The following is an 8,030-nucleotide window of genomic DNA, read 5'->3' as shown; positions in this document are numbered from 1 at the left end:
TGTTTGCACTGAAAGAACTTCATGGAAAGTTCTCTCTCTTCTTGAGAGAGTTGGCTGATCAGGGCCTTCTGTTACATGGGAAGACAAATGAAGATTTGGTTGGCTAATCATCGTACTATGGGTGTATTACTAAGGCAGAGGCTCTTACAGTAAAGGGCCTGCGAATATCTAAAGCAGGGAATGTGCACTCATTCAGTTCAGGAACCCGAAGAACTTGCCAGTTCTCGCAGGGGAGGGTTCATGATATGCTTGAGAACATGGAGACTTGTCTCTGGAGTTCTCAGTTCCTGTAGTAATTTCTGTCTCTCAAGCTCTCATACAGCCATTGTGTGTGTGTGCGTGTGTGTGTGTGTGTGTGTGTGTGTGTGTGTGTGTGTGTGTGTGTGTTTGTACCACCTACCAGAGATCTCAAATGGATTTCAGGCTGACTTACAGAAAATAGGGGAAGGTGGTTATTCTTGCTTAGAAGTGAAAGGAGCAGCTCTGAGCATTTTCAACCAAGACCCACATCTGAGTGGTGGATACACGTAACTCTGTTATCCCAGCTCTACCAGATATACTTCAGGTTTTGAAGGCTGAAATTTGCACAGTCTGTTTAGCAAGCAGCTGAAAGGGGCCTAGGCCCAAGTCTTCTGATCCTTTCACAAAGCTCTTTCACCTTAGGCCAATCTTGTTTCTTGAATTTCTAATCTTCTCTTAAAGACTGGGGATTTTAGGAGAAAGAAAACAAATGCAGAAGCAGAAAATTATCCAGAGAGCATGGGAAAGAGCCAACGTGACGAGGAAACCTGAACCTCAAGCTTCATTAGTTCATGAATCTCCTCTGCTGGCATCATTACAATTTGTCCTGGCTAAGCTGTGAGGAGCAGAGCCTGAGGAGCTCTTCCTGCAGGGTTCATGGACTGCTTTCTCTTGAGGGTGTTTCACATTCTGTCTTTTCCAACTTTCCACACTATCTATTGTGGTTGGAATGTGAAATGTCCTCCAGTGGCCTATATGTTGAATACTGGGTTCCCAGGTGGTAACACTGTTTTGGAAGCGTGTGGAGTTGGAGTCTCACTAGAGAAAATGGGCTACTCGGGAGTGGACCTTGATGTTTCATAGCTCAGGCCTACTTCCTGTCTGCTCTCTGCTTCCTGACTATAGACATAATGTGACCAGCTGCCTCATATTTCTGCTGCCATGATGGACTGTAGGCCTTCTTGAACTCTGAGGTGAAATAAACCCTCCTCCCTCAAGTTGCTTCTTGTCTCTTATCTGTTCACAGTAAAGAAAAAAATTACAAATGCACTATCCAAACCAAGGGCTCTGAAAAATGGGTCATTTACATAAAATTTTATTTGAAGAGGTTATTCTGTTTTGGAGTTACTCTTAACTAGGTTACTCAAGCAAGGGTTTACCTTTCCTCCTTTCTTTTTTCTTTCTTTTCTTTTGAAAATCTTTTATTGCAGAATGAAAGGTTTTCTAATTTGGTAATCTTTCTCCCTACCAAACCTTACCCTTCTCTTTCATATACAACTATCTTCAAAAGAAATGCTTAGAATCTACTAGCAGTTCATAAAACTGGGAGGTAGGAGGAGGCAGAGATTTGCTACCATATACCCCTGGCATTATTTGCCTGCTTTTGAAAGGAGACTGCTTTACTCTCTTGAGGACGAGTAGCAAGGACCAGATGTGTAGCTCGAGTCTCTCTCCATCTAAGGCACAACGGGTTTTAGGATCTAGACCCTCACAACTTGAGGACTCGTCTACAACATTCTTAGAATCACCACAGTGGGAAGGTGAAGAAGAATAATGGCCTTTGCTAGAGAAGATGTTAGAGTGCAATTTCCCCTAGATGGAACATCAATCTTTTCACTAAGACATGCAAAAAACCATGCTGCAGATTCTCAAGAAAATCCCAAGAGTTCTAAGGCATGTGAGTGTGGTATCTCTACCACTCAGACATTTGATGTCATGTGAAAAAAGAAATCTCATTTTGGGAGTTAGGCCTGACATATTTCAAGAAAGAGGTCACAGGATGTTTAAAGGTGCTTTGCGTATAAAACACTGCTGGCATTTTCTGACTCCTGCCTTGGGCACAATGAATAAAGAAACAGCAGAAGATTGCATCAGAGAAAGACACATTTGAATTTATAATTTTGCCTTCCCCCCTTCTCTCAAAAACAACTGACAATCCCTAGTCTTTGGAAGAGGATTAGAAGTCCAAAAAAACAGTCTTGCCCTATGGTTAAAGAGCTTTGCACAAGGAGTCAGAAGACTTGGGGTCTAGATTCCTTCAGCCACTGGAAAAGCAGTCTGGGAACTTTGTTCCTGTCCCTCAAGCTCTCTACCAAAATTTGCACATTAAGATGAAGGGAAGCTCACAGCTATTTGTTTGTCCTTCTCAGCCTACTGCTTGTTCAAGGAGTTTCCTCTGAGACTCCTTGAAGCTTTTACATAACTCCCTGGGTTGAAAGTCCATTTAGGGTAAGCAGAGGGCCTCAGCTGAGCTCTAGTCACCGTCACTGTAGAACTAGCCAAGCTGAGAACAGTGTGTTCAGATAGAGTCAGAAGAGCTCATAGAGATCATTGCTCTGATGTTACAGGCATTGGACTGGGGTTGCTGTCCAGCTTGGCTCCCGACAGAGAAACTGGCTTGTGTTCAGAATCCTGAAAAGGCATGCTGGAGGGAGACTTAAACCCCAGGGCAACCCAGCACTGTCAGGAACACTGTCAGACGTCTGGTTGGTCACTCACCTCTCTAGGACACTGTTTCTATGTGAGTGTGTTAGCCTTGCCTCTCTGCATTTTTTGATACGGTAAAGATATATAGGAAGCAAAACCATAAAGTGACACAGGATTGTGACCAGCTTTGAAAGTTGTTTCTGCCCCTGTGCAGGGCCTAGGAGGGAAGTAAGGGATGGAAACTTTTAGATGAAGGAAGGAGAATCTGAGAAGGTGGGTGAGGGAAAAGGAAGGAAGGGGCAGGGAGGAAAAGCACAAGACCAGAGAACCAGTAAGCACAGGGGTAGAGCTCCTGCCTACAGCCCATGTCAGGCCTGTCCACATCACCTGTTCTCATGGTGGTACCCATCTCCAAAGGCACTCTGTTTACAGATGGATGGTCTTACTGATAGAAAACTCTGTTGCAATATTAATTTTTTCCATGTGTATGTGGTGTGTGTGTGTGTGTGTGTGTGTGTGTGTGTGTGTGCCCAGGTGTGTGCATGTGGAGGCCAGAGATCATCATTACTTGTCTTTCTCCACTTAATTTTTTGTGACAGGATCTTTCACTGAAACTGAGCTCACCATTTCAACTAGCTGGCCAGTGAGCCCCCAGGATCTGCCTGTCTCCCCCCTAGTGCTGGGGTTACAGGCACATGCCTCCATGCCCAGCTTTTATATGAGTTCTGGGGATCAAAACTCAGGTCCTAATGCCTGCTTAGTCAGCACCCTACCCACGGGCCATCTATGTTGCAGCCCCTTTGTTATAATATTTCTTTTAAGCAGAAAATTCCTTGCTGTGGGATTACAGGAGCCAATGGCTGATGTTCCACTCTGGGCCTCTCTGGCTTGGACACTGGATGAGCTTGGGACCCTGCAGGCCTTAAACTGCTCAAGATGGGGCTCAATAGACTAGTAAGGTGGCAAAAAATCAGTTAATAGGAATAAGGATAATCAGAGGTACTATTTATGGAGCACTGTGTGCTTGCCAGATGCTAAGTGTTTTATGTACACTTGCCATTTAACCTTTACATCTACCCATGAGCTTGTTATGCTACTATTTTATATCAATATCAAGAAGTTAAGAAAGGTCATGGATCTTCAGTTGCCTACTCTGTCCCTAAGGCAGGATAGACTTTGAGCTCAGTTTGTTTGGACTCTAGATCCTAGACTTAATCCCTTCTTGTACAACCTCTCTTAGGTATACAGATTTGGATCAAATCAGCCCAAAGTTGTCTGGACTTTAGCAGAATTACAAAGTCCTTAGGAAAGCAAGTCAGTCCTGGGCATGGAAGAGACAAGGATACAATAAGCAATCACTCCATCTCTGACTTGCTCTTTTTAAAAATTAAATATTTTCATATTCATACACGCATATATTTAGATTCAATCTATCCTGATTCCCCCCTTCTAATACCTCCCCATACCCCTGACTTTTCCCTGAAAACTTCATGTGTGCGCTCTCTCTCTCTCCCTCTCTCTCTCTCTTTCTCTCTCTCTCTCTCTCTCTCTCTCTCAATCTTGCTCTTTCTCTCTCTCTAGTTTAATGCCATTTAGTGCTGCTGGTATGTGCATGGGTATAGGACTATCTCCTGGAGCATACGTAGCCCATAAGTTGCCAATAGCTTCTCAGAGAAAGGTGGGACTTTGTGAGTCCTTTCCCCATCCATGCTGGGATTTTGATTGGCTTGATCTTGTGCAAGTCTTGTGCATGCAGTCCCATCTGTTGTAAATAAAATAGGAGCAGAGAAGATAGTTCAGTTGGAAAAGTACTTGTTTTACAAACATGACGACATGAGTTTGATTTTTGGAACCCACATAAAAATGCAAGGACTGTAAATACAGTATTCACTAAGTATATATATGTAATTTTTATGTCAATTGTCTGGAGTTCAGGGGCATCAAGATTTTATTACAGTACATTAATTTTTACTTTCCTGTATTTGAAGCTGAAAGACTGCGAATCTCTGGTGAAAAATATGCTTTGTGATTCCAATATAATATAGTTATATTTATTTTCTCTTTCTCTTACCTATTACTTTAGGACATTAGCTCAAGAATTCTTTGTAATTTTTAAAGATATGTATTCCAAATAAAATTTGCCAAAAATTGTTTTTAAAAAATGCAAGGCATGGTTGCACACACTTGTAATCCCAGTTGAAGACAGTGAGATCCCTGGGGCTGGCTGGTCAGCACATCTAGCCTAATTGTTGAGCTCCAGGCCTGTTGCCTTTAACTTTTCTTGGGGAGGTCCAAATGTCACTGATCTAGGAAAAGTAAGATATCTGGGAAGGGTAGAAAATGAGTTTTATTGGCTTTCCTAGCTAGTGTTGTACTGATGTCAGCTTGGTTGGCTCCTACCTGCCCTTAAGAACTGGTGCTGTGTAACTCTTTCAAACTCCATGTTAGATGAGGTTAAGTTAGTAAGTTTGCAAATGTGAGTATTTATACCATGGAAAATAGAGCAAATGCCACAAATTAGAACATTGTTTCCCTGCAGAGTTGGTCATAAGACATTTTTCTGCATATCACTGATTCCAGCCCTGTTTACTTTTTGTTTAAAAAATTCTAAGTACCCATAAGAGTTGTGTTCGGAAATGTGTTTGAAAAGCAGTCTGGATTTACATATCTACATCCTATATATGAATCCAGGACCTGACATTTTAACACGTGTAGGGGAACACATCCATTTAAAATTGCTTAGACACCAAACTTGCTCCAGGCATTTGACTGTGGCAGCGACCTCCCTTTGTTGCTTGTTCTAGGGAGCATGCTATACTCTGTGCCACCATCTGTGTCTGCAGAAAGAAAGGTCCTGGTTTCCTTCAGTAAGGTATGGTAGCTTGAGTTGTGAAAGAGAGGCTCCATGACTGTATGAAGGACCTTTTTCCTTTTGACATTTAAAAATAACCAAGCTGGGCATGGTGGCGCACGCCTGTAGTCCCAGCACTTGGGGGGCAGAGGCAGGCGGATCTCTGTGAGTTCAAGGCCAGCCTGGTCTACATAGTGAGTTCCAGGACAGCTGGGGCTACAGGGAGACCCTGTCTCAAAAAAGACCAAAAGAAAAATAAATAACATAACCAAAGGTGACATGGATAAATAATTAAAGCACAGAGCTGGATGGGCTCTTTGGGAAAAATATTTTGTCATTCTACCTCATTTTTCATTGACATCTACATTTACTGGGAATGGCACTTTCAATCTTATTTCCCTAACTTTCCTTGGAAATGGGAGTGAGGAAGAACATGGAGAAACAGAGATACACCTTACCCACAAGTCGATGTCTGCCAATGCAGTGGGTCTCTCTGTTAAGGCTACTCTCTGAAACTGATAGAATGTGTGCTTCAGTTATTTTAGCTCCTTCCTTCCCTCATCCATGTGAGCCTTCACTGAGGAGGTAGAAGTGTCAGATAGCTATTAACCCCAACATCCTTTAACTAGAGTTACGACAGCATAGCCCTATGGGTCCTCTTATCAAGGTCCTCTACAGTTCAAAGATTCTGTGCCTAAATAACTGACATTCATGTGGCCCATTCAAAATAGCTTCTCTTTAGCCTGAGAGATAACTGGGTTTCAGTCACAGTTCCTCCATAGCCTCCATATAAAAATAACAGGAGATGAAATAACCCAGTTGCAATCACCTTGCAGAGCTCAGTGCTGATGGGGATGAAGGACGCTGACCCGTCCCCTCAACACACACACCCATGAGTGTTTTGCCTTCTGCCGTGCAATGCTCTTCATGCATAGGGTGTTATATAAGGCTCGGCACAGCCGCTTGCCCTTCCGTGCCAGGGCATTCTACAGTCCACAGGATGAGCCAGGCTCTATTTATGGAAGGTAGAAAGTTCAGGCAAAGAGTAGTCACTGGGGACATATTGATTTACTCCACTGAAGAAAACAGAGACAGGAACTCCTAGGGAGAAGATGTACAGATGAGCCAGGAACTTTGAGCCCAGGGTAGGAGAACAAAGCATGAACTAGCCAGAAAGGCAACTGGATTCCTGCTGCCATGTTGGACTGCTTGACTGCTACATAGATCCAAACCTAGGATTTTTAAAATGTAATTTATCCACTAAACCTGATGAACCAATCTAAACTTATGTTTGGATACACATTATATGTTAGGAAGTACAGAAATTCTGATCATTTAACACCTTGATGGATTTATTAGGTCAAATACCAGGTACTCCACTCAGGGAAGATGGGAGAGGGAGCATGTCATCCATTGTGTATGCACTGATCTGCTTTGCTGGTGAATCCTTCAGGACAGAGGGAGGTAGGAGGTGTGGTGATAATTGAATATGGATGATTAGGGATCTGAACTCCCATGTGTTCGGTGGTAGTGATGGTAGAGCATGCACTTGTGGACAGGAGAGTGAGTGGGCTCTTGGAAATGACAGCTCTGAAACCTGGTAGGTCCAAAGCTGGGTAGAGAGTCAAGCTGGAGTCTAGAACACAAGGGGGAAGGCAGTAGTCACAGCTGGAAACAGACCCTCAGGAGCTCTAAGAGCAGGAACCAAATCAGGAAAGGACTGTCCTACAACAGTTGGAGCTGCAAAATGCAAATCATGGACCTTGCTAAGAGCCCCAGGGCATTCCTGAAGCCTTGACATTAGTAAAGAGAATGTAAGCATCCAGGCCTCTATTAAGCCTGTTTGTATGGCAGGCAGGGGCTTTTGCCACCTAAATGCTCCTCTGAACCATATCTGTTCAGCTGAGCACAGATTGTTTCTGAAGGCCACAGCTGGAAATTTGCTTCAGAGACAACTTTGAACAGCACAAAAAGGCAAATGTCATGAGTCCTTTTGTCAGTGGCTTGCTTTTCTTTCCTCCCTTCCTTCCTTCCTTCCCTCCTTCCTTCCTTCCTTCCTTCCTTCCTTCCTTCCTCCCTCCCTCCCTCCTTCTTTCTCCTCCCCTCTGTCTCTTCCTAATTAAGTAGGCTAAACATACTCCATTTCAGACTTGTGCCAGGAAGAGGATGGATGCCTGCTGGTGCCCAATGGGGAGACACTGCAGTGGTTCAGAAAGATGTGGTGGAATGTGCAGGGGGCTGCAAATATGGAAAAAGAGGTGGATTTGGGTACTAGTTATCCTCAATTGCAAATTCAAAGGCATGTAGGCTTTGGTGTGTGGCTTAAATTTTTTATAATAATTATTTCATTTGTAAGAAAACAACAGATGGAGGGCAAACCTGTAAGTCTGTTTAAGAGACTTAAACATAACTATCACTTGCAGTGTGGGGATATGTTTGATAGATAAGGACTAACCCCAAAGTGACCACGGACAAAGGCAGAGAAGTCTAAGAATACACAGATTATAATTTA

This window comes from Nannospalax galili, unplaced genomic scaffold (genome assembly GCF_000622305.1).
Source record: "Nannospalax galili isolate Female #2095 unplaced genomic scaffold, S.galili_v1.0 scaffold128, whole genome shotgun sequence".
In the NCBI taxonomy this organism is placed as follows: domain Eukaryota; kingdom Metazoa; phylum Chordata; class Mammalia; order Rodentia; family Spalacidae; genus Nannospalax; species Nannospalax galili.
This window is presented reverse-complemented; position numbering follows the sequence as displayed.